This window comes from Pinus tabuliformis, chromosome 6 (genome assembly GCF_031772625.1).
Source record: "Pinus tabuliformis cultivar Carrire ecotype Pingquan chromosome 6, CPIR1, whole genome shotgun sequence".
Classification (NCBI taxonomy): Eukaryota; Viridiplantae; Streptophyta; class Pinopsida; order Pinales; family Pinaceae; genus Pinus; species Pinus tabuliformis.
The window spans coordinates 980,878,022-980,905,121 of record NC_142292.1 but is presented as its reverse complement, the minus strand read 5'-3'; the positions used below and the strand labels follow the sequence as shown (position 1 = coordinate 980,905,121).

Sequence of the window (27,100 nt, the reverse complement as noted above, 5' to 3'; positions counted from 1 at the left end):
ACTTTTATAGCTCTTATTCCCAAAAAAGAAGACCCGGGATCCTTTGAAGACTTTAGGCCTATATCACTTTGCAACTGCATTTACAAAATCATTGCAAAAGTGATAGCAGTCCGAATAAAACCGATTCTGTCAAGATGCATTTCAAATGAACAATTTGGGTTTTTGGATGGCCGCCAGATCCACGAAGCCATTGGGGTTGCTCAGGAGACAATCCATAGTGTTAAACAGATGAAAAGGAAAGGGGCAGTGGTGAAAATTGATCTTTCAAAAGCCTATGACAGAATCAGTTGGACCTATATCAGGATGTTGCTAACACACCTGGGCTTCAAAATTGACTTTATCAACTGGATTATGGGGTGCATCACTAGTGTTAGCTTTGCGGTCTTGATTAATGGAGCAACCTCCTCCTTTTTCAAAGGGCAAAGAGGATTAAGACAAGGATGCCCTTTGTCGCCTTTGCTCTTTCTCCTGGTTGCAGAAGGGCTGAGCCAATTAGTTTTGAAGGCCAAAAGGGAAGGAACCGTGAGAGGTTTGGAAGTAGCGGTTAATATGTTCATTTCACATTTACTCTTTGTAGATGACATCTTACTATTAAACAATGGGAACATATCTGAAATAAAGGAACTCAAGAGGATTCTTGAGCTTTTCATGAAAGCCACAGGAATGCAAGTGAATTATAGGAAATCACAGCTGATTCTGGAAGGTTTTAACAGGCAGGAGAAAAGCCAAATTTCATTAGTCCTACCCTTTGATGTGCACAAACTCGAGGATCCGTTCAAGTATCTGGGGTTTTGGCTAAAACCGAATGCTTATAGGAAACAGGGCTGGAACTGGTTGCTAGCTAAAATAGAAGCAAGAATACTCATTGGAGCTTCAAGTGGCTCTCAAGAGCAGGAAGGCTGACCCTAATCAAATCAGTTCTCTTAGCAATTCCGATTTACTGGGCAGCTTTGACATGGGTACCTAAAGGCATTCTGGAAAAGATAAGAAGGATTTGTAGTAGATTTCTCTGGGCAGGTTCAAAGGAGGACTTAGTGCTTCCCTGGGTTGCTTGCGAGAAAGTGGTAAGACCAAAATATTGGGGAGGGTGGGGAATCAAAGACCTCACAACTTTTGGTCCTTCACTGGCAGCTAAATCAGGGTGGAGAATTATTAAAATGGAAAATCTCTAGACGAAAGTAGTGAAAATGAAATACATAGACCATGTCCCTCTGGAAGACTGGATAAGAAATCCCAACAAGAAAGGAGGAAATGTTTCAGTGGTTTGGAAGGCTACCATAGAGGCTTTCAAGATTATTAAGCAAGGTCTGTCTTGGCAGATTGGGAACAGGGCAAATATTCGAATAGGAAAAGACCCCTGGGTGGGTTGTAATGAAAATTTTGCTCTATCCCCGAACTTTATCAGGCATCTTGAATCCAAAGGAATTCTTTTCCTTAACCAGGTAGAGAAACATGGTCACTCAACAATTTGGGGTCAAACATGGCAATCAAGAGAGGAGCTGGACCTTCAGCCCCATCGGTGGAACGATTGTAAGGCCTTTACCCAAGAACTCTCCAGGTCAAATGTGAGACTAAAAGACAGACCGGATCAATTGGTGTGGGCCCATGCAGAATCTGGATCCTATTCTCCAAAATTTGGGTATAAATTCCTTATGTCAAAGAAAGGCTGGGGGGATTTGGAATGGTGGGTCAAGCTTTTATGGAAGTTAAAACGCCCTGCAAAAGCCAGACTTTTTTCTGGTGCATTCTCAAGTGAAAGGTCCCTACATGGGACATCCTTCAATCCAGATATAAGTCAGGACCGGGGAGATGTTGACTATGAAAAAATGAATCTGAAACAATAAGGCATCTCTTTATAGATTTTCCTATTGTTAAAAAAGTGTGGTTGGAGGTTGGGAAGCTCATCCAGAAGAATGTAGTCTGGGAAGGGGAAATTTTCTCTGATGTTTGGTATAAATGGTGGCACCTATATCCAGAGGGGACTTTGCGGAATTTACCTCCCATTATCGCATGGGGCATCTGGATAGCCAGGAACAGGAGCATCTTCTTGGATAAGGATACCCCTCTCGAGACTATTGCTATACAATGTACTTCTATTTTCACAAACATCCCCGAATCAGAAGAGGAGAGGACTCCCAGACAGGTCAGAGAGGAACAAATTAAGGAAGGTATACCCTGGGCATTTTTTGACGGGGCATCCCAGAACAATAGAGCAGGAGCAGGGTTGGTCATACACTTAAATGAAAACCAGAACCTAAAAGCCTCTGTGGGATTAGGCACTGGCTCAAATAATTTCGTGGAATTGTCTGCTCTAAAACTGCTTTTATGCTGGCTTATCCACAGGAACATCTTCACAGTTCAGATTTTTGGGGATTCTTTGAATGTTATAAAATGGTCCAATGGGCAAAGTAGATGTCAAAATTATATCTTGATACCTTTATTAGAAGAGATTCAGCAGTTAAAGCTTTCCTTTAATGTTTTCTCTCTATGCCACATCTATAGGGAACACAATGATTCAATAGACAGGCTTTCTAAAGAGGGTCCGCAACAAGATTTGGGCCGTTGGAGAATAGAGGAGGAGAACCATGGAGAGATCCGTGTTACGGATCAGCCTCCTTACTCTTAGTCTGTTTACTTTTTGGGACTCTTCAGGCTATGCAAAGCTTGTTTCCTTGGTTTTGTTTACAACTGTTATGGTTTATTTAACAAACTGTTTTCAGTTTTGCATGACATTTGTATCTATTTTCTGTTTGGGTTGTTTTCCTCGGGGAGGAGACCCGGGAAATAGATGCACTGATTTTACTTTTCTATGGAGACTTTTAGTATATGGAAATGTATATTTTGCTATGACTGACCTTGAGACGGGAGTTGTTTTCCTCAATATGAGGAGGCTCACGGTTTCAGATCAGGGGTACCACTTTTTCTCAGTTTTGGACAGGAAGGGAAGTCTCTTCTTGTAGAGCTCTATGATTATCAAATCATACAACAAACAGAATGCTTCGGCATATACTATGTAACTTTTTATTCTGATTATAAAAAGTTCGATTTTTTTCTTTGGAAAAAAAATAATTATAAAGAATTTAATATATTCAAATTTGATATTTAAATGAATTTATTAGTTTGAGAAAGTTACGTTATATAAATATTTTGATTAGTAAATTTATATAAAAAATAAAATAAAATAATAATTATAATTAAAATATTTTTCACATAAATAAATTACATAAAAATCAATAAAATAAAATAAATAATTATAATTATAGTTAATAATTAAATCGGTTTAGATTTATTTTAACTTTTCATCTTTTTTAACTTAATAGATTTGGAATTAAAATGGATTTAAGTTAATATGATTTAAATTTAAAATATCATATACATGAAGTATAATTTAAGTCTAAATATCATATACAATAATGCATGTGAAAATATCATCATTTTTTGAAACTCTTTACACATACAGATAAGTTGCTTTTTTATTTGTCAATTGGATTTATTAAAATGATGGGAGGAATTTGTCGTCATTTCCATCCAAATTCAATTTCCACTTGTGATATAATAAACTTTATTGTAATAACATTTTTTTAGAAGTGAAATGCATTAATTTACATTAATATGTTAATTAAATATGTCAATTATAAGAAATCAATTTTTAAATTTCTCTCTAACTATTCCATGAAAAAGAGTCATACTTTCATTTTGTGTAGAAAAACCATATAATAACAATTTAACATTCATTGCCATATTAGAATAAGACACATATTAATAATTTAAATATAAATATTTTTAATCACATAAACGTAAATGTAAAATAAATATTATATTTATCTTTTTAAATATATTTTATTAATATAAAATATAATAAAAGGATAATATTCATATTCATATGAAATTTTGTAAAAGTTAATGATTATTTTTCTTAATACAAAGGTGAGAGCGAGAGTCAATACAATAATATTCAAAGGCATGTAGCCATTACAACAATATTTCTGGTCATCATTTTACATAGGGAATTGAACCTGAGTGGGGAAGATAATAAACATTATGCCTAACTACCCAAGATAAGCCCAATTAACACAATTGTATATTTAAATTATTAAACAGATACTCCTTAAGTAAATAATGAGAAAACTCTGTGTCATTGAATACATTTTTACAATTATCTATATATATATATATATATAAACAATTAAAATATAGTGCCATTTTAAAAAATGAAAAAGTATAATAAAATCAATATTAAGGAAATCTCCAAAATATAAAATTAGATATGAATGATGTTATATATTTTAAGTAAAGTTTCAATTATTTCAAACACACATATATAATCTAAAATAAATGACAATTTGTTTCAAAACACCCACTCTCTCTATATATAATTTTAAAATAAGTGACATATGGGGAAATCTCCAAAATATAAAATTGAAGATGAATGATGTTATATGTTTTAAGTAAAGTTTCAATTATTTCAAAACATGTATACAATGTAAAGTAAATGACAATTTGTTTCAAAATTCTCTCTCATTTTAAAATAAATATAGCCTTAACTTCATTACATATATACAATTGCAAAATAAGTGACAAATTGTGTCAACCTCACTATGTTGTCTAAAATAAATGACAATTTGTTTCAAAATTCTCTCCCTCTCATTTTAAAATAAATAACATATCGTGTTAACTTCATTACATATATACAATTCCAAAATAAGTGACAAATTGTGTAACCTCACTATATTGTAGCCATTTATCATCCATGAAGCATATTATTGATCTTATAATTCTATATCATGTTAACTTTATTACATATATAATTCCAAAATAAATGACAAATTGTATCAACCTAACTGCATTGTAGTCATTTGTCATCCATGAAGCATGTTATTGATTATAATTCTATATAGTGTTAACTTCATTACATATATACAATTCCAAAATAAACTACAAATTGAGTCAACCTCACTACATTGTAGTCATTTATCATCCATGAAACATGCTATTGATTATAATTCCTTGAAAATTAGGCTTTGGTCCACACTTAGCTAAACATTCTCATTTTAAAAGAACACTCTAAAATGTTAATCTTCTTAAAGGGAATTCACCCATTTCTCTTATATTTTCAAAAGTTCTTCATGTTTCTTTAACTTTCTTTAAAGGGAAAAGACACATAAAGGAATTAATTTCATTGTTTAAATACATACACCCTATTGAGTTTGTAAAAACATATCCAATTTATTAAAATATGTTGTAAATTGAACATATTAAGTTAGTAAAACTCATTAATAAAAATAAATCATTAGAGCTAATATATAGCAAAACGATATAAATATATTAACTAAAATTTACAAAATTTTCAAAGTTTGCTTCTCATATCTTAAAAATATCAATACAAATAAAATTCCTTCTTTAAGTTTTGGTATTCTTATATTAAATTTTTTAATATTAACAAAATTTCTTAAAATTGTATTATTATTTTAAAAGTTTCAATACTAATATAATTCCTTTCTAAATTAATATAGTAAAAAGATATTTACTAACACTGACATATCCAAAACAAAATCAAATAACAAGCAAATTAAATTTTTCATAATTAATTTAATACAAACTAAATATATAAACTACTGTCTAGAAGCAAAAAAGACCTCAAATACATAAATCATATAATCTATAAATGACATCACTAATTAAAAACATTTCTCATATAATCTATAAATGACATCACTAATTAAAAGCATTTCTCATATAATCTATAAATGACATTGCTAATTAAAAACATTTCTCATATAATCTATAAATGACATTAGCCCTAAGGGATAACTCAATTGGTCGAGCTCTTGTTCCTAAGTACCTTGCTTATTGGGAGGTCACACGATCAAATCTCCTCGATGCCAACATTTCTCATATAATTTATAACTGACAGGGATAACTCAATTGGTCGAGCTCTCGTTCCTAAGTACCTTGCCTATTGGGAGGTCACGTGATCAAATCTCCTCCATGCCCTTCAGATTAGGCCCGACATATTAGGCTACCTTTGGATGGATATGCGTGGATTATTGCCTGTGGACGTAGCGGCTGCTCAGTGACAACGAACCATAGTTGCCTAATAAGAATAAAAAAATTCTATAAATGACATCACTAATAAAAAACATTTCTCATCCTTGATCTTGTGACACTTATGAAAAGTCGAATCTAAACATTCCTCAACTTTAACCTTGTGATACTCATGATAAGTTTGAATCTAAAAGATTCTTTCTATAATATATGTTCATCTAAACATCTTTTTACACATTTCTTAGGCAAAATGACTCCATTGTAATTTACTACTAGTCAATTCAATCACCTCCATGACCACAAACTATAGTTGCCTAATAATAATAATAATAAATCTATAAATGACATCACTAATAAAAAACCATTACTCATCCTTGATCTTGTAACACTTATGAAAAGTCTGAATCTAAACATTCCTCAACTTTAACCTTGTGAGACTGATGATAAGTTTGAATCTAAAATATTCTTTCTATAATTTATGTTCATCTAAACATCCTTTTACACATTTCTTAGGCAAAATGACTCCATTGTAATTTACTACTAGTCAATTCAATCACCTCCATGACCACAAACTATAGTTGCCTAATAATAATAATAAAAAATCTATAAATGACATCACTAATAAAAACCATCACTCATCCTTGATCTTGTAACACTTATGAAAAATCTGAATCTAAACATTCCTCAACTTTAACCTTGTGAGACTCAGGATAATTTTGAATCTAAAAGATTCTTTCTATAATTTATGTTCATCTAAACATCCTTTTACACATTTCTTAGGCAAAATGACCCCATTGTAATTTACTACTAGTCAATTCAATCACCTCCATATTTGCGGCAGTGACCGCAAACCATAGTTGCCTAACAATAATAATAATAAAATCTATAAATGACATCACTAAAGAAAAACATTTGTCATCCTTGATCTTGTAACACTTATGGAAAGCCTGAATCTAAACATTCCTTAACTTTAACCTTGTGATACTCATGATAAGTTTGAATCTAAAAGATTCTTTCTATAATTTATGTTCATCTATAACTCTATTATAATTTATTACTATTGAATTCAATCACCTTCATATTTGAAAAAGTGCAAAATACACCAAACATTCCTCAATTTTAATTTTATGATATTCATAATAAATTTAAATCTATTTTTTCTTTCTTTCTATAATTTATATTCATTTAAACATCTTATTATACATTTTTGTTTTGTAAAATAACTGTATTATAATTTATTAATAATCTATTCAAATATGAAAAATCACTTTCATATTTGAAAAATATACAAAATACACCCACATGTAATAAACCATATCCACTAAATTTCAACCATAAAATTCTGGTTCATGTAAACATCCCACCGCATATTTCTTAGACAAAACGACTCTTTATAATGTAATTTAGTGTTAATGAATTCAATCACCTCCATACTTGAGAAAGGTGCAAAAGGACCACATGTAATTAACCATATCCACCATAAAAAGGTTTCTTACGGTAATCTAGTGTAACCCACAAAAAGTAATATATAAAATCACTTAAAATGATTTTTATATACTTGCACTCATATATTTTATTCTATTCTCACATCAGATATTAGTTGTCGAGGAAAGTGAATCTCTTATTTTCGATGATATTTTTTTCCTTACGAGGAATGGCATCGGATGTCATTTACCAAGTTCCATATAAAACCGAGCGTTGTAAATCTTATGAGCATACAAAGTGAAATGGTCTTCCAATAACCAATCTAATATTGTGGGATTTAATGATAATGTAATGGTTTAGTTTGACATTATGTTAAATGGTAAAATAGGTATTAGAACTAATAATAATTAACACTCAAATCTATACACATAATTTCATAGTTAAGAAGGAATACTTTTTCTATAAAGATATAGGGTATATTTCATAAGAATATATTTTTATTTTTATTATAATTAGATAGATAAATATTTTAGTTTTAATGGTTTAATGATATTTCAATGGGAAGTAATTGTATATTAAACCTAAGGACAAATGTTTTCAATAATCACCATATAATAATTTAATTATATATTTCGAAAAATTTATCAAGAAATAATGTTATGAAAGATCTCATCACAAAATATCGAGTCAATAATACTTAGTTCCTAAGTAGATTTAAAAATGACCTAAAAATTTGATTCTCCCATATAAACGCTTTTAACGATTTGAATAAAATTGATTATGACGTGTGACCAAGAAAATAGAAAAATCTTCCAAAAAAAAAAGAAAAATCTTCCCCAAATTATTTTAATTAAAAAAATGTATTTTATATATATTTCAAAAATTTAAATTATTTTATTAAAATCATTGTGATATTATAATAACCATTAAAAAACAATTTAAAAAGTAAATTACTACATAATAATTAAATGATAAAAAACAATCATTTTTTACTCCACCAAACTCATTAACATGTATTTTTTTAATTAAAAAAACTATCTCAACCTTTTAGCTTATATTACTTACATGATTACATTCATTTCAAAATTAATAAATTAATCACTTACATAATGAACATTGATATATCACAATAAAAAAATGAACAATGCATCTTACCTAAACATGAATAAAACTGTGCACCTTTTTCCACATAAATTACCCATTAAAAAACCAATGCATTCACCTTTCCTTTCCTTATATCGCCTAGATGATTATATTCATATCAAAATCACTAAATAAATCTCGTATGGTGATAACATAATGTTATGAATAATTAATTGAAGTAAACAATCCCCCTGATCTCAATAGCGGTAAAATTGAAAACACTCATTATTTTATTAGTGGGAGTTGAAACTCACGAATCACTCAAATGTAGGAGGAACTGGCCCCAACCAATCAGAAGCGTGTATGGATTTGTATTGTATACGCGTATTAAAGTTTTATTCTCTCTACATCTTTCCCAAAGTTAGCCTCTTTATTCGCCACGCCTTTTTCCTTTCCTTCCAATCTACCGACTTTGTTGTCCTTTTTTTATCGAATACCCACGTAAATCCTCCAGTTGGTTGAGTTTCTTTTACCTTTTCACTTTACTTTTGAAATATTATTATTCTTAGTTATACACTCTCTTTTACCCACTACTCTTTTTCTTTTTTTCAACGTACAAAAATCTATTATAATTTGGTTATCAAATTAACACGGAAGACAATCTTCAATGTAAATTGGCTCATCACTTTGATTCAAATAAAATGATGGTACTTTGAATTATACTTTTGAGTCTCGGATTGTTAACCTGTTTCTATATGTCCAAATAAAACCCTAATTGTTAACTAATTTTCTTACATGCAAAAAAACAAACTCTTAACCAAATATAAACAATTTTAAAATATATTCCAAATCCAATCCACTACTTACTTATAGTATACTTCACCTCAATTATGTTCAAAATTATATATATATATATTTGGATTTTACCCCTCAAACACCTACACCTACACCTCCCGTTCTTGAGGACTCTATGACCCCGAGGAGGAATAAATTCTCTTCCTTGTCGTTGGTTCGCAATTTGATTCATGTGGGGCCCACAACACTCGATGTAAGGAAGTAGATAATCAGTACTATAAAAAGTCAATGCCCCGTTCATTGAACAAATGGGAAAAATCGAACCCACGACCATTAGATGCAAAAGTGCTGTTCAGAAATCTCAATCAAAATGCAGTGCACGATGGATTTGAAATTTGAATGTTGCTGCTACTCACGTTTTGGAAAGTGAGCAGATCCCCCCTTCAGTTTTTGAATAATGAGTGTGTTCAGAATATTTAGTACTGGCTTGAGATGTAAGGAAAGATCTACAAGTGAATAAAATATATTAAAATTAAAAGTAAGGGCTTGTAAACCCCTTCGTAAAATTTAATACTAGGAATTAAGTGGATTACCTAGTCCTACCCTAATTTAATAAAATATTTCTGACGATGTGAGCCCGTTGCATGAAAACACTCACTCCCTAATGGGCCATTTCGCAAGGATTACGTCTTATGGTGACCTGCAGCTGTCTGTCTACCGCAAGCTTGTGCACTGTATGGTGGGGCTGTATCCGGTCAACTGCCGACAGTTTATGTCCAACCGAACAGGCCCGATGGGCGCTGACGGGAGTTTGACCCGTCGATTTCGATTCGTATTTGTATTTATTCGGTTGCTCTAACGCCGATGTCCGTTAGACTCACGGTAACACGGCCACGGCGTCAGACTCGGCGGCATCGCGATCTTTGTAACTTCCTGTGCCATGAAGATAAGGCCCCTGCGATTTGATACCGAGACCTGCGGTGAGATGGACTGAGGCTTTAATGAGGACGGACATAAGATGATGTTGAAGTTGTTTCCAGGGCGGGAGGTTCGGCGGGAGGCTTGGATTTAGGCGCGATTGGGAGGGAACGGAAGTGATGTCTCTGGGTTATGGCGGAGGAAGTTTTGCAGGAGAGGGGCTGAAGATGGAAACGCGATATTCGTTTGCAGTTGGATCTCCGAGCGAGTCGTGGGGATTCTGACTCGGTCAATTGGCTATGCTTTTTTCAGGCTTTCGATCGGTCTCTCTTTTGCCATATTACAAGCAGAACCGAGGCGACACGAGAACTTGTTTTCCTTAATTCCAATCAAGGGACTGGCGCATTGCGTGTTTAATCTGCGGTTCGCGTTCTTCGCAGGGTTGAAAGCAGCCATCATTATTTTTCAAGTGTGTAGGGATGGTGCACATAAAGATCGAAACTTGAACCGTAAAAATTCACGCAATGCGTTGCGAGGAAGGGGAAAAGATCTGTGGAGGCCGAAATGTAGCTTTGTAAATATTACTCTTATCCACCGGAACAGCGAATGCAGGGAAGTAGTTATTGCAAGTCCGAATCGATCTATAAAGTCTCTGTATTTAATGCAGTAAAGATTGTTATTATGGACGGCATTTTCATGTTCTGAGCTTTGGACGCATAACATTGACAGCATTTTCTGCACGTCAAGCACACAGAGCTTGTGTTGACGGAGCAGTCTGAATATATTAAATCTTCGAGCTCAGCATTTGAAAATATCGGTTTCTATTGCGAGGAATTGTTAATAAAGATTTTTTTTCTTGACGGGAAACTTATTGTTTGGCGTTAAAGATTGACGCAAATTGCTCCAGGAGAACGGCGTGAGGTCGGGTTTTGGCCATGAATTCGTCGTTCGAGAACAGCAACAGCTCTTCCTTTGGTTACTCTGACAGTTCAACTGTCGACGGCAAGTTCATGAGCCCGAACGCTCCTAGTAATGGCGATAATGGAAATAATAACAACTATGTCATTCGAAACGGATTTCAGACTGCTGAGGCTCTGGTTGAAGACGGTATCAAACACGCTTGCCAACAGCTTACCATGAAATTGAGCGACATACAAATGTCTTCAAGAAGAGCTGCAGAAGCAGGTATCTTGAATTTTTTTTTCAAGTCTTTTCGATTTCTAGAGGTATTATTTATTTTTAAAAGGCTTGTCTCTCCATAATGGAGATCTGGTTCAGCTGCTTGCGATGAATGGAGTTAGGACAGGAATTATTGTTTGAGAAACTCCTCTTCTTTTACTTTTATCTGTTTAAAACCTCTATTCCTACCATTGCGCCAGTAACCTGTTGTCGTATTTCCGTGATCTAGCTACACGAAGGACTGATGTGGCGGCTTGGCTTAACGGCATGTTCGCCACAGTAAATCTCCCTGATGAGCCTTCGGAAGAGGATTTGAGAGCATGCTTAAGTAATGGGAGCATTCTTTGCCAGGTCATGAATAAATTGAATCCTGGCTCGATACCGAAGGTACATTTTACCTCCTCCTTACCATGTGTTTATTCCCCATGTTTAAGACAGTAGACAATTTTTGTTTCCGTTCTAGAGCCAATAATGAATTCAGCAATTAGACTCCAGCGGATATTATATTTTACATAGAAGGGAAATTTTTGTCTGCATGTTACTGAAAAACTTTTTGAACAAGCTTCTCCAAATGAAAATCTTCAATCTCTTGGGATTTTGCAAATGAAAGAAAAATGGTTTTTGCACATGTTCCTGTACACGAACAAGGGCTTTTTGCACATTCTATACCTCTATGGTTTGCGGAGAAGCAAACATGGGCCTAACCTATCTCGAAGTGTTCTTACAGTGAACACGAGTGTCTCTGTTATGCTATGTCAGTTGTTTAATATTTCCAGATTTACCATTTGAAGGGGACAATTTCTTGCAGATTGTATCAAAACCAGGCCTGGCAACTACTGAAGGTGCTGCGCATTCTGCGGTTCGAGAATGTCAGGAATTTCCTGGTGGCTATAGATGATTTAAGGCTGCCAACTTTTGAAGCTTCTGATTTGGAACAGGCAGGATTACTTGGCCTTTTCTTCTTGATGTTGCCTGTATAGAATCATCTGTTTCGCTTTCTCAGCCTTCGCATGTGTGGATGTTTTCAGGGTAATATGGTGACTGTTGTAGACTGTCTTCTGTCTCTGAAAGAATTTTATGATTCGAAGAATGGAGTAGAAACTCAGTCCCTATGGAAACAGGTGGCTGATACAGGCATCCCCAATGACATTAAGTCCACAGTTCGAGGTGCTTCTCCTGGAAAATCTCTCAACACCACTCTAAAAAGTGGAAGCCAGCCACGGAAAAGATGGGTACTTCCGGATCTGGAAAATTGTGCAACTTCAGATCAACAAGTGACAGATCAATCTTCTGGGGTGAATGGTCCAAAAGTAGTGAAATTGCCTACGAGATTTGATGCTGAGAGTCTTTTATCAAGTTCTGTTATGTCAGGTATGAGTAGGATCTAAAGGAAAGAAAATTATTAATCATTCCTTTGAGGGGCAGTGTAGGTTATGCACCATTCAGAACCATGAATTTGATGCTTATTTATTCTGTTTTAATTTTGCTTTTAGATTCAACATCGGCATGGATACAAAACATTGGACAAAAATTTCGAGAGGTTTTACAAGTAAAAGCAAGGCGCTATCCAGATCTTCAAGCAGTAGAGAGTTCTGGAATCTTGAATTGTCTTGATGTAATTTTTAAAACCTGTCTCCATGGTTGTAATTAAAATGAAATGTATGTTGGTGTTAATTGTTTATTAATCAATCTTATTCTCATTTTTGTTTGTTTGATTTTTACGGAGACCATGCTGTCAGCAATCAATCATTTTCTATCTACATTTTTGCCTATTGCATGCAGAATGCACCATCCCAGTCCCTTTTAACTCTCGTTGGTGCTATACTTGGTGACAAACAGAATGAAGAAGTTCCTTCAGTAAGTAATTTGAGGTGTTGCCTGCGGGCCGGGTGCCTTTATAACTTTCAACTTATCTATTTTTCTGCAATGTGGTTAACGTATTGTCATCTAAAAGAAGGGTCTATTGGATTTCTTGTTTTGTGCTTGGCAGAATTCCTTCCTTAATGCATCAAGCTTTTCAATTTTCATCAATTCTGTCAATATATGGAGTAAAAAAGATGGCTCTAATAGAATTTATGTTACGCAGCTTTTTGAATTTATGCTGAGGAAAATAATGGAAGAGTTTGAACGCCGCCTTCTAAACCAAGGACAACAGATGAAGAAAGTATGCCTTATTGTTTAAACTTGTCATGATTTAATGATTTAATGACCACGATGAACAAGAATTAAGATGGGTTGTAAGCGTTACAAAATTAATACTAGCTGGGTGTATGTGGGAAAATTTGTTTGTATTCAACTTGCCCAAGGTCTTATATTAACCACATAACAGATACACAATTTTACAGCTGAAAAATGCAGTCAGAGAAGTTCTTGCACGAGAAGATAAGATTATTGCAAGGTCAAATATACTAGAGGCTCTTGCTGCTGGATCAGCAGAAGAAATCAAGGTATTCACAGGATATTTAAGCAAGATATCAGAAAGTACTGTATTTACGTTTCCTTGATTTCTTACATTTTTTATTTGCTTCGGTCTGATGATTTTTTGTTTATGTGATTTGGCAGCTTCTTACAGATCAAGTACAAAAAATAAAGGTTGGTTTCCATCTTAGTTTTTTAATCCAAAATTTGTCATTTATTGTTCAGACTTTGATGCAGCTTGGCATCAATTAACATTAAAATGCTGAGCTCTCCCTTGGGGTCTTTACTTTCGGAAATTCACTGACTGCACGCCGATCCTTTTTTGGCCTCTAAATCAGACCTTGTATGCTTGAGTTATATTCCAAATTGCAGAATCTATAACCTTCTTCGAATAATCCAGAATTTTTACCCTCTTTGAATAATCAGGTGATACGTTAATTTACTTTTAATTAAAAGCAGATGTCTATGATAAAACCCTTGTGTTGATGGAATCAATGTAATTGATTGTGCCATGAATCATGACTAATAGTAATGGGAAATAGATAATCGACAACTGATATTTGACAAAACTCAGGGATATAAGTTGGAGGACCTATTTTGAAAATTACTTTTTACTTTTAGGTGATCAAAGCTTTTGTTAGGTTCTTTTGCATTTCAATGAATGAAATGCACAAGTCTAGGTGCACACACACAAACACACACATCATGTTGTGCTCTTGTTATTATGTCACGGCTCATAATGCTTCTATTTTTTTTACTTTAACAAACTGAAAATCCTGCATTGTTAACAAAGTTAAATGCCCAGCATACTCTTGACTTTGAGCTGTTATAGTTGATCTCCACTTTATATCACTTTATATTTCCTTCTAGCTTCTATTTTTTCCTGGTAGGGGAAAATTGGAAATGCTTCCCTGCATTAACATGGGCATAGTACACTGTCAATTGCAAGAGTTCTTTCAACCAAGTTGCTGTGCCCGAGGGGCATTTATACTGTAAAAATTCACTCAGTACTTGCACCTAGCTTTATCTGCTTGCCCCCCTGTGTCCATGAACGAATATAAACAGAAGGGAGCATGCCCAATCTGGTTTGAACTCAGGTCATGTCATTGTCATGGCAAGTCCTCTGCCTTACCATAAGATTGTGGCTAGTTGGGCTATTAGCCTATATCTTCCTTCTAATTGAGCTTTATTTTTTTCCTCAATATTTGTTGTCTTATTGTGAGGGTGTGTTTTATCATTTTTTTGGACATTGAAAAGATGCCTAGGATTCAGGATCAGTTAATTCTTGTCATGAAAACAATGTGAAGAGATTAAGTAATTAACACAGAGTTTATTTATTAATGTGTTTCTGATTTGTTTGTGGTCAATCTTCACCCTAATTTTTTCAAGGTGGTGCAATTTTGTTTATTGTCAGAAACTTGTTGCTTTGGTACTCTTTATTGTATCCTATGATTTTGGAACTTAACTAAGCCTTGTGTTTCCTGAGTTCAAAAATTTTGTGGCTGCACTTACTGATCTAGTGTAGTGTAACCAATGTATTTGGTTCCATCTTACATACATAGTTTTTTATAAATAGCAAATCAGTATTGTGTCAGATGAAGATCAGATCCATCTTTTGATCGTGGGGTTGTTGAACATTGTCTCATTCTTTCTTTCCAAGCTAGAGTTTAAGACAACTGTATGCTCGTAGGTAGAAACATGTATCAAACTAAGTTACTAGGGTACTTTGGTGAGTGCAGGGGACAGGGACAACACTTTTCATCAATGTAAAAAACATGACTGGAAATTTTTAAATCAACTATGTTCATGTTAGAATTTGGGCATGTGGGCACTAGGCTTAGTGCACACACATTCACACACCAGATCTGTTAACAGCCTCTAATTAACTAATTAACCGATGTACCTAACTAGAAACAAATTTTGCACGGCTGTACTTATAAAACCAACAATCAGATCATGCACAGGAACACAAAAATTCAGCACCTCCCAAAAAAAAATTCTTATTAGTCCTTCAACAATAATCTAGGGTTCCCATACAAAAGAAAATGACCCTTTTACAATGCTCAGTAAAATGCCAACAAGGGAAAGCTTACACAGAAAACCCTTGTCCTTGGTGCAGAAACCCTCCTTGGTCTCTGTGACACAGTCTGCTCACTGTACCTGCCATAGTATGCTGACCATTTGCTGCTCCTGTAGCCTAAGTCACCAGGTTCGAGTTCGAGTTCGAGTTTGGCGACCATGAAATTCGAATAAAGTTCGGCAACTAAAATTTTGTCGATAAAATTCGACATATAGAAATTCGAAAAAAAAATGTATATTAAAGATAGATATGCATATGAGAAATGGTATGGCAGCAAGTCCTGTGAGCAACCATTCATAACTGTTCAAAAAATAAAATACATCTGAATCTTAAAATAATTCAATCTTTTAAAGATAGATTGGCATAAAAAAATATACAAAAACAGTTTTAAAGAATTTTCATTGTCCATATGACACATGATACATGAATACATCCACTAACACATACAAATAGATATTCTTTTGGCAGTTCAATGAAAAACTCTGCATTATAATTTATAAGATACAAAGACGGTTTAAAGTTTAAACTTTAAAGTAGCTTGGCAGTTTTAGAAAATTGTTCATGCAAAAACTAAACTAGAAATCTAAAATAGGAACACAAGTTTTATTCTTGATGTTCCTGTTGCCCACTTGTTATATCAAAAAGTTCTATGTCATCAAGAGGAGATGTGAATCCGCTAGATGCTTCAGCACCAGATTCATCAGTGAATTCCCTGTCAGTGTTTATGTCACTATCAATGTACAAATCAGCATCATCCATTGTTGCATTTGGAACAGGATCGATCCACGGAGTAGAAGAATTGGATGACTCTTTAGCCACATTCTTCAATGCCAACTGCAAGTTACTACGAACATAAACAAGATCTTCTAATTTTCCAGATGACAATCTATTTCTTTTTTTGGAATGAATGTGGTCAAAGGAACTCCAATTCCTTTCACACGCTGATGCACTTGTTCCCTGGCTTAAGATACGAATTGCAAAATTTTGCAATTCTGGTGCCCCTGAACCATAAAATTCCCACCATAGTGCTGGATCACTTCTGCTCCTATCATACTTTGCTGATTTTGTTCCAAATAATCTTTCTTCTAACCTGTATGCTGTCAATTGACTTCTGATCAAACCTGCAATCTCTGGATCTGGATTTAGCTTCTCAATAGACTGGATAAGTCCATTCATGTTTTCTTCGTCCCTATGTCTTGGTAACCCAAACAATCTAGGGTCCAAATAGCATGCTGCTACGTGTAATGGACTATGCATCATCTTCCATCTATGATCAATTAAATCCCATATCTCCTTGTAATCAGCTTCCACATTATCAAAAGCAGTTGCAATGGCCTCTTTGCAACGATCAAGGCTTCCATAAACAAAACCCATACAAGGTTTGTCACCATCAACCATGCGGAGCACATTAACAATTGGGCCACAAATTTTTAAAACCTTGTTTGCATTTTCCCAAAAGCCATTATTGAGCACTATTTGTTCAACATTTTTCCCCTTAGTTTCTTTTGAGAGGGTAGATCTCTCCCACTCAGTGTTGCAAAAAACAGCTCTTAGGCTCGCTTTTTCCTCAACAACTCTTTTAAGAGTAATATAAAAAGTGGCAAACCTTGTATCACAAGGCCTCAACAACTCTTTTGATGCATTCTCCCTGTATATGCTCAAAGTGAGACGATGGTTGATGATGAAGTTTGAAATTGTTTTGGCTCTTCGGATTGTTTCATTGACCCAAGGAAATTTGGCTAAGTCATGCAACATTAAATCCAAGCAATGAGCTGCACAAGGGGTCCAATAAATCTGATTATATTTTTCCATAATCAGCTTCCCTGCACCAACACAATTTGATGCATTATCTGTAACAACGTGGACAACATTTTCCACCCTAACCTCTTGAATCGCTTCATCCAAAATTCCAAAAATAAATTCTGATGTCTTCACTCGATCCATTGTATTCACTGCCTTCAAGAAAAATACCCCTTGAGGACAATAAACAAGCACATTGATCAATGGGCGATGACACAAATCTGACCAACCATCACTCAAAATTGTGCATCCTGTAAGCTTCCAGGACTCTTTAATATCAGCCAACTTTCCTGTCACTCTGTCTTTCGCTCTCTTTAGCAAAGTTGTCTTTAAAGCTTCAGATCCAGGAGGAACATAGCCCTTCCCAAAATCAATGGCCTTTTTAATTACATTTTTAAAATATGGACTCCTCGCCACATTAAAGGGAATTGCACATGCATAAAAATACTCAGCAACAACATCATCAACTTCCTGTTTCTCAACAGGTTTCCAGAATTGATTTAATGTTTTCGGCCCACCTGTTTTTGCTTAAGGAGCTGTAGAACTTGATCCACCAATGTTTGAAACTGAATTAATGGTGTTGGAGGAAGACATGGCAATCTCCCTCTCAATTCGCTGCCTCTTATTCACCCTTTTCTGCTTTTGCATCTGTGAATTGGAATGGTCTTTCTCCACTTTGGCTTTTTGTTCATCGGTGATCTTAGTGCAGGCTTGAACACCACCTCCACTTCCATTGCTAATACCGAGAAGGTGATCCATTGCTCTAGTCAAAGTGCCAGTGAAATTATGTCCACACAGCTGATATGAAAGATTAAAACCATCTTTTTGGACAAAATTCCAAGCTACAGCAGTTGATTTTGGGGGTGCCATTGGAATTTAGAAGTTTGAAATGTCTGGCACTGCAATGTCTGAAATGCCTGCAATTTTTTTTGAAATTACATTTTCGTTAGTTAGAATTTAGAAAAAGGAAAAGTGATTAAAAACACTTTGCAGTTTGCACACATATTTATGCTTTTGTATCAGTATGTTTCAAGATTTAGGCTCACAGGCCTGTAGGCTGTAGGCTGTAGCTATTACACGAATATATAGATCTATGTAAATATAATTATATAATGCAGTGAATTGTTTTCTGGGCAAATTCCAAGTCCAGCATTTGTTACAGGCTTACAGCCTACAGGCTGGTGTACACACAGAACCTTGATTCCTGAACAAGTGTTATATTGGATGCTGTTTTGATGGCACAATTACACTGCTAAATGTTCTTATCAACACTTTTTAATTTACAGTTTTACTGGCAGTCTGGCAATTGGAATTTGGATGCGTCATGCAGTAAGTTAGTAACAATTTGCCACCAACTTCTGTTTGCAATGCCTCTTCTATTTTATTTTATTCAAGGAACAAGACTTCAAGGGTAATAGTTAGGACTCCTTAGCAGTGCAGCTGATGGCAGATGCCAATGATGAAGGAGAAGGTTTGATAATGAAGAGTGGGAGATTGTCAATCAGAGATTCAGAACCAGTAGAGAAAAATCAAACTCAAGCTTCAGGATTAGGTATTTAGATCATTAATATTGTCTTGTGCTAGAGATTACTGTTCTTGGATTGGCTCCTCTATGCCCAGATCTATTTGCAGGGAACAGGCCAGTCATTCACAGTGAAGAAGATAATGACAAGATTAGTGTATAATGATGGACGGGATGGTGCCATGGTGCCAACCTAAATCTCAAGTAAGGAGACATTTGTTCATCAATTTGTCAAGAAGCATGACCTACAAATTAACTTATTAGATGTGGGCCAGAATTATGAATTTGAAGTGATATTACTGCTGGAAAGTAGGACATCTGAAGATGGAATGCAGAAAAATGATCTATGCTTGGGAGCATAGTAGCATACCATGTTAAAATTTAGCAAAAGGCTGGTAAACAATGGGAAGAAAAAGAATTTGTAGTATCTGTAGCTTGTAAAACAAAAGGTAAGTTAGTTACATGGTATTTTGATTTTGGAGTTTTAAAACAAATGACTATTAGATCTGATTTTTTTCGTTGATTAGTTGAAGACAGGTCTAGGTTAGATTCAGTTATTCTGGGTGATGAAATAACACATTATATTGAAGGATGAGGCAATATGTAGATTGAATTAGGAGGTAAGACATTCGTGTTAAAGAATGTTTCTTTATATTCCCAACCTGAAAAAGAATATCCTTTTTGTAAGTGAAATAACGAGTTAAAGTCCACATCTGGATGTAATCTTTTGAGGAGGGGATAATTGTTTTGTGGTGGAAAAGAAGACAGGAAAAATTCTCGCATTGAGTGTAGAGGAACATGGCCTTCACAAATTTGAGATGTATCCAAGGCGCATACTTTGGTGACTAGTAGTGAAGGCAACAACAGTGACTACAACAATTCATTGTTGCATCATGTAAGATGTCAGATTTTTGTAGTGAAAAAAATAGACAGCTCAGCATTGTATTTGTCTGTACAAACAGATGAAGACTTTCTTGATGCTGTTTCAAACATATCACGTCTACGGCATGCAAATATCACTGAACTTGTGGGCTACTGTGTAGAGGCTGAGGTAAGGTCTGTGGTTTCCTGCGGTTACAGTGCCATACCATACCACAGACCATACCACAGACCATAAAGTTTGAAGTTTGAACGAGTCCTACCTGAAGGCTGAACCGTGAACGATGAGCCCTTGTGAACTTCACACCTTATAGGCGTCGGCAGGCTGACAGCTGAGAGTCGAGACGCTGTAGTTTGTAGAGTCACGCCTGCAGTTTTCTCCTCTTAGATTTCCTCGGCCTGTAGTTTTGCACCCTCCAGCACTTGTCTGCACCAAAGGCTCTGCCCTTTACGTGACTGTTAGCCCAGACCAACGCTTAACATTATCATTACAACTGTTGTTTTGTTGTGAGTCGTGACTGGAGTCTGGTAGTGGTGAGTATGGAGTCTGGACCGCCGGCGCCAACGAAATGAAACCCTTCGCACAAGTTGTAACCCAAACAATGGAACAATGAAACCGGCGAGCAATAAAACCCGCGGGCTGCAACCTAAACCTAAAACGCGTGAAGAAAAAACGAATTTAATCGAACTGCAGGCGAATTTAATCGAACGTCCGACGAATTTCATAGAATGTCAGGCGATTTTGTTCGAAAAAAATCGAATTCGTCTTGAAATTCGAGTTCGCCATTAAATTCGGCGAACTCGAACGAATATGTTCGTTTCTCATTGAAATTCGCCGAATTTCGAATTTAATGGTTGAAATTCGGCGAATCTGGTGACTTAGCCTGTAGCTGTCCAATCACTGGTAGTCAAGGGAAAACACAACCCTCCAGACTGTGTTACTACTCAGTAATAAACTGGTCCTCATGACCTCCTTTTTGGGCTGCAAAAGACACCTTCTAGGCCTCGACCTGTCCCTCTTTTGCTGCTATCCTCTTCGCAGACCTGCAATCAGCCCTTAAACTTGGTGCTACAAGCACCCTGCAGGCCTCAGCTTGTCCTCCTTTTGCCTGCGACCTTCCACAGGCTGCGGCCAGCTGCTACGGACTTCTGCCTCTCCTTTCAGGGTTGTGTCCCTCTTTCCCTTTGCTGCAGCCTTCTCTGCCAACCCACCCACAGGGGTCAGCCTTCCCTTTCTTCGTCTGCTGCCACACAAACAGGGTTACGACCCTCCTTCCTCTTGCTGTCACAGCAAAGCAGACTCAGCCGGAATTGCCTCATAGGTCTGTCGAAAACTGAGGGCTACTAGGCCTTCACAAACAGATCTTTTTAGCTTTTCAACAACCCAACACCTGGTATATAATTCCAACCCATAAATTACTAAATAAACAAGAAACTAAGTTCCTAACAAAAATATTTAGTGGAAGCAAATACAATCTGGTTACAAACAGATTTTTGCCCAACAAATCAGTTCATCATTAATAAAACTTAGAACTTATTTGACTCTTGTCCTAGGATAATGACCCAACTGAGAAAATACATATTACAATATTGCGGATCTGACCAGCAGATCTGCTTTCTCGTGCAAATTTAGATCTCCAGCCTCTCTGCACTCCTTCGGACCCAGTGCATGCTCACTGAGATATTGCTCACAATCTTGTGCTGCTGTTGTTTGTCTTCTCCCTTTCCCTAGCCTTGCTTTTATAACTTTACATTCAACCAAAACTCTACTCTTATCCCTAACCCTAATCTCAAAGTGATTGAAGGTCGAGATTACATCTTGCCTCACTTGAGATCGATGGCTAGGATTAAAATTTATTCATTGAAGTAAATTACTCACTTTTCTTAAGTTTTATCAACTTAATAAGCCAACATATTAATATGTACTTTTTCCTAAGTTAAACTTAGTCTAAGTTACATCAACAACTTGCTCAACCTAATGCAAGTGTTCTAAGGAGATGAGGGCGATTTTTGCATGCCTAGACACAAGACCAGTGCAGATTTTTTTTGCTTGAGCTACATTCAACACTCCCTCTTAGCAAAGTACGTACTTTTGGAAGAACCTCCTCCACCTGAATCTATTTCCAATTCCACCATGTCATTCACTGTTGTATTTGCTCCCTCTAAACTGGAAGATTTCCCTGTTACTTGTTTTAGAATATGATTTGAAGCCTTGTTTCTTCCAACCATGCTCCCGTGGGGATGCTCCTTAGCAACCATCAATGTTAGCTCATTCCAACGGGTCTTGATAGATCTGGAAGAGGCCTCCTGCCCATCTTCTAGATTAGAAAGCTGAGTCCTTGGTATCAACTTAGTCTTCAAAGCTTCTTGCTCAATATATGTCACTAACATCGATTCTCGATCCTTGATCCCCTTAGAACTACTTACAGGTTGGCCTTGTAAGTTGTACAACTTACCCTTCTTGAAATCAAACTTGATTGCTTTGTCTTGGGTAGCTCCCTCTAAATGTATAAATACTTGTCCCTTTTGGAGCTCAACATCATACCTTGCATCCTCCAGAGTTGAGATTGAGAGAAAGTTTGTCTTCAGTTGTGGGACATATAACACCTCTGCTACCTCCACAGATCCTCTCAATTCTAGCTAGAATAGCACTGTTCTAACTCCTTTCACTGCATGTATGGTATGTATACCAACTCTCTCTTGCATGTCTGAATCTGTGTCTAAAACACTATGGAAGACTTCCCTCATTCTCGTCATTTGGCCAGATGCTCCACTATCTACTATGAACCATACATCACTATCCACAAACCGGATACTTCCAACACTAGTGCCAAAAAGACAAACAACCACTAATGAGAACTCCTCAAACTTTGCTACAAAATCTTTAATCTTGGTTGATTCTGCAACCCATGCTTTCCGTTTGTCTTTTTTTGTTTTGTTTGGACACTGGCTCACATAATGTCTTACCTTGTGACATGCAAAACACTTGACTAGTATGGCTTGTTGTGAAGCTATTTGGTTAAGGAAGCTCTTCAGTGAGCTATTTGAGCATCTGCTAGATACCATAGTTATCTACTGCGACAATCAAAGTGGGATTTGCCTTTCAAAGAATCTTGTGTTCCACGACTGCTCCAAGCATATTGATATCAAGTACCACTTTATCTGGGATATGGTATAATGAGGAGCAATAAGGCTCCAACACTTAAAGATAGATGAACAAGGCGCGAGCATCCTCAAGAAGCCCTTAGGGAAGGTCAAGTTCTTAGCCTTCCGAGAGATTCTTGGAGTCGTGTGAATGGGAGGGTCCCACTTGAGTTGGACATTGAACTTTGGGAGCTCATGGGGCTTGGGGTACTACTTGGAGCTATGTGTGATCATAGGGTGAGTGGTTCACCTTACCCTATAGGTACATTATGTACAGGGTGAGTGGTTTACCTTACCCTATAGGTACACTATGTATAGGGTGAATGGTTCACCTTCCCTTGTGATATCCCATGATGACATATGTGAGCATAGAGTAAGTGGTTCACCTTCCCCTATGGTTGATGATAATGCATAGGATGAGTGGTTCACCTTCTCCTATAGATGCCCCAACATACATCCTACTCTTGTAGTCTGGGACTCTTGGGAAGTACCTCTCATTTGTCGAATGAATTGGGAAAAGTGGTTAGGGACCATGGCACTATAGATGGATGTATCGTGTACTGCCGTACTCCCTATGTCAAGGATGCATGGTGTTCAACAACTTGATCGCTTAAGATCAAGTTTGATTGGGGTTCTACCCTTGGTTATGTGGATTGACTTTTGTTAGTGGAAAGTGGTAAGGTCTTGTGAGTCACTCTCGATTGATCCTTCATATTATCTATATCAATCTTCAGCGAAGCTAAGACGAGATGTAGAGATAGTACATGATGGTTAGGATGGCATGATGATGAATGGATATTGGTAGGTGGAATTCTCCCTAGTTGAGAGGGAGTGTTAAAGTTGGCAACTAGGGGTAAATTCCCTCTTCAACGGGAATTTTGGATTTTTTGTCTTCTTCCAAATGATTCTTTTTCAGGTTGGCTTAGGTCAGCTTCCCTTCATGTTGGCTCATGGATGAAAAGACATGTCTTTTTCACCCCACATCAACCACTATAAATATAGCATATGCCCTCCTCATTTTGGCACCTCCTCACAATAACATATTCTCTCCCTTTTGATTGGTTTGTTCACATCAGAGGCAGTAGATTCTTCTCACACCTGCGAAGGGTGCATTGGGTATCTTTGTTCTTTTTCGTTGATTTTTCTGTAGTAATCTTTGACTAGCTTTGGTTGAGGCTTATTTGGCACTATTTTGCTGCGATTTTTGTGAAGATATCTTTGTTTGGGCAGGCTACACATTCTAGCACAGGAGCTGAGGCTTTTGGTAAAGTTTGACTTGTGTTGACCGTAGAGTCCGATCTCAGGTTGATCACAAAGTTGACTTTTTGGTTCACTGAGTTTGACTGCTCCTTTGTTGATTGTTTTTGCTGTCGGTTGACCTCCAAGGAAGGCCAAATTGCCTTGACTATAATCGAGCTCAAGGAGAACATTTTTACTGCTGCATTGACTACTGTTGACTTTCTGGTTAGGGCTGTTTGATTGCTATTGACTGAAAGCAGAATTGCAGATTTTGATTGGGCCATCTTTTTGACCAAGGGCAGTGGTATTGGATCATCTAATTGGAAAGTCAAGTCACATTGACTTTGACTTCGTCATCATTGTATATTATTAGACTCTCTCTCTCTCTGTGCTAAACATTTGATATTTGATAATAAGAGGAATTGATCAAGAGTTTTCCCCATCTTGGGGTTTTTCCCGGGCTTGAGCCAAATTCTTGTGTTCTCTTGTCTTTCCGTGTCTTCTGCATTTTATTATTTATGTTCTATCTACAGTTACTGTCAATGTGAATTTGCAGTTCTCTAGAAACTATTGGAAATTATCATTGGGCTATTGTTATCTAACAACAAAACACCTAGAATTCCTATCAAAAGGCCGCCAATTGTTTTTAACTAGAGAAATGAACTCCTTCGCTTTGAGCCAACTAGCATTCGTTTTAAATGGACTAGCAGGCTTTTGCAACTCCCCTTTGATTTCTAAAACAATGGGAGAATGTTTTGAGCACCCTCCAAAGCCAACCCATTGAGGAAGAAGAGGAAAATTTTGAGTCATAGAGTCAACCACTAGAAAATGATCCAAACGCTTGGCCACATGGTCATCTCCCACCCTCTTATTGCTCCAAGTGGGCTACAACCATAATGGTTCAATGCCAATCAAGTGACAACTGGAGATCTTATAAGTGAAGAAATCTGTGAGAGGGTCGGCACTCGAATTAGTGCCCCAAGATTCTATGGCACCCAAAGATAAATTTAAGTCACCACCTGATATCAAATGTTCAGACTTCAAAAAAGAAATCTCAAGGAGTGTGTTCCAAAAAGTGATCCAATCTTCATGAGGCCCATAGATGTTGATGAAAGTAAAAATTTGGTCTAGTTTTGTGGAAAAGCCCACCGGGCGTAACCTCGAATGAACACTCCAAGTGTTTTGTGCTTGAATATTTCAGATATCCCAGCCAAGAGCCAAACCCCCAAACTAGCCACGAACATCGATAGCGATAAACCTCCAAGAGGAAAAAGAGGATTTTAAATATCTAATGATATAGTCACCCTCCCCAAGAGTTTCCTATAGAAAAATAACATCAGGATGCTCATTGAGAATAATCCTTTTGAAAGCCGATATTTTAGGATTACTGGCTAACCCACGATAGTGGAAAGATAGGGTCTTCATAACATAACCTCTTGAAGTGCTTGCATTGCTCTAATTGCCCCTTGAATAGACGATTGTTGATCATCAACCATGTCCACACAGGCCTTGGTTTTGGCCAACAAAATGTTTGATTTACGTCCCCTCCCTTTGCTAGAGAATTCATGCAGCAGAAAAGCACCCAAGCCCCAAGAAGAGCCCCTAGACCCCGAGATAACAACTTTGTATATCAAAGTGTGTAGTATAGCACCCTCCCTAGAATCAACTGAACAACCCAAGAATTTTGAAGCCCGTGGGGAAGAATAGCCAAAAGACCTTGAGGGTATATCACATGGTGCATGAATAGTTGGAGGGAAAATAAATGGAAAAGTAGGTCTCCCCAAGCCCTTCACAGAACAAATATGCAACTCGATATTTAGGGAATCAGAGCATTCACCCCTGCAACCCAAGAGGTGGCAAGCTCCGAGGGGTAAAGGAAATATCCAAGATCTGCCATTAACATCGTAGCAGAAGAATCAAACCCTAAACATCAGATATTATTTCCTTTCCTACTCAGTGATTCAAGTGAAAAGCTTCATCGTGCTATTGAAAATACCACATTTACAAATTCAAGTGGACTGAATTATGCTTCTGAAGAGTTATATAAGAAGTGGAACTTATGGGCGTTGAGACCTGGTCCATGGTTTGTAGAAATCCTAGACCTTTTTAAGTGAGGCTTATTAGATTCTTTCACAAGTCTCAATCACATGGTGGCAACCACTTTGTCTTAATCATTGTAAGCGAATGAAAGAATTACTGAACAGTAACTGGAGAATAATTAGCCTTTGTATTTTCTTTCAATTAAAAGCCTACTAGTTTAACTTTTCCTCGTGAGAACAAGATCGCAATTTTATTTTCATACCATTGACAGCACCATATCAAGTTCTAGATAGATTTGTATCCAGTGCACTTTGTTACACTCGTATTCAAATTTGAATAATCCATCAAGCTCTCGTTGATATTTATATAGAATCATCTATTGGTCATTACACAAAGATAGGGATGCTTAGGAGTTTACTGCATATACTGGCACTCAAAAGTAAACACTGAATCTCCTTTGTATAATCTTGTTCACAGAAAAGTTGGCCATAGAAGCAGGTACAATTACATTTCTTATTCATAGTTTCTTTATG

At 36.3% G+C, this 27,100-nt stretch overlaps 1 pseudogene across 1 annotated transcript in view; it reads left to right on the top strand.

Annotated features, from left to right (window-relative positions):
* Positions 1–10,214: 10,214 nt before the first annotated feature.
* Positions 10,215–27,100, top strand: part of LOC149262279 (kinesin-like protein KIN-14C) — an 88,308-nt pseudogene continuing 71,422 nt past the window's right edge. Inside the window, exons 1-9 of the transcript XR_016258933.1 lie at positions 10,215–11,451; positions 11,675–11,832; positions 12,254–12,383; positions 12,474–12,816; positions 12,939–13,060; positions 13,228–13,302; positions 13,532–13,609; positions 13,791–13,892; positions 14,008–14,037. The product of XR_016258933.1 is annotated as a kinesin-like protein KIN-14C (transcript). The remainder of the gene's footprint in view (positions 11,452–11,674; positions 11,833–12,253; positions 12,384–12,473; positions 12,817–12,938; positions 13,061–13,227; positions 13,303–13,531; positions 13,610–13,790; positions 13,893–14,007; positions 14,038–27,100) is intronic.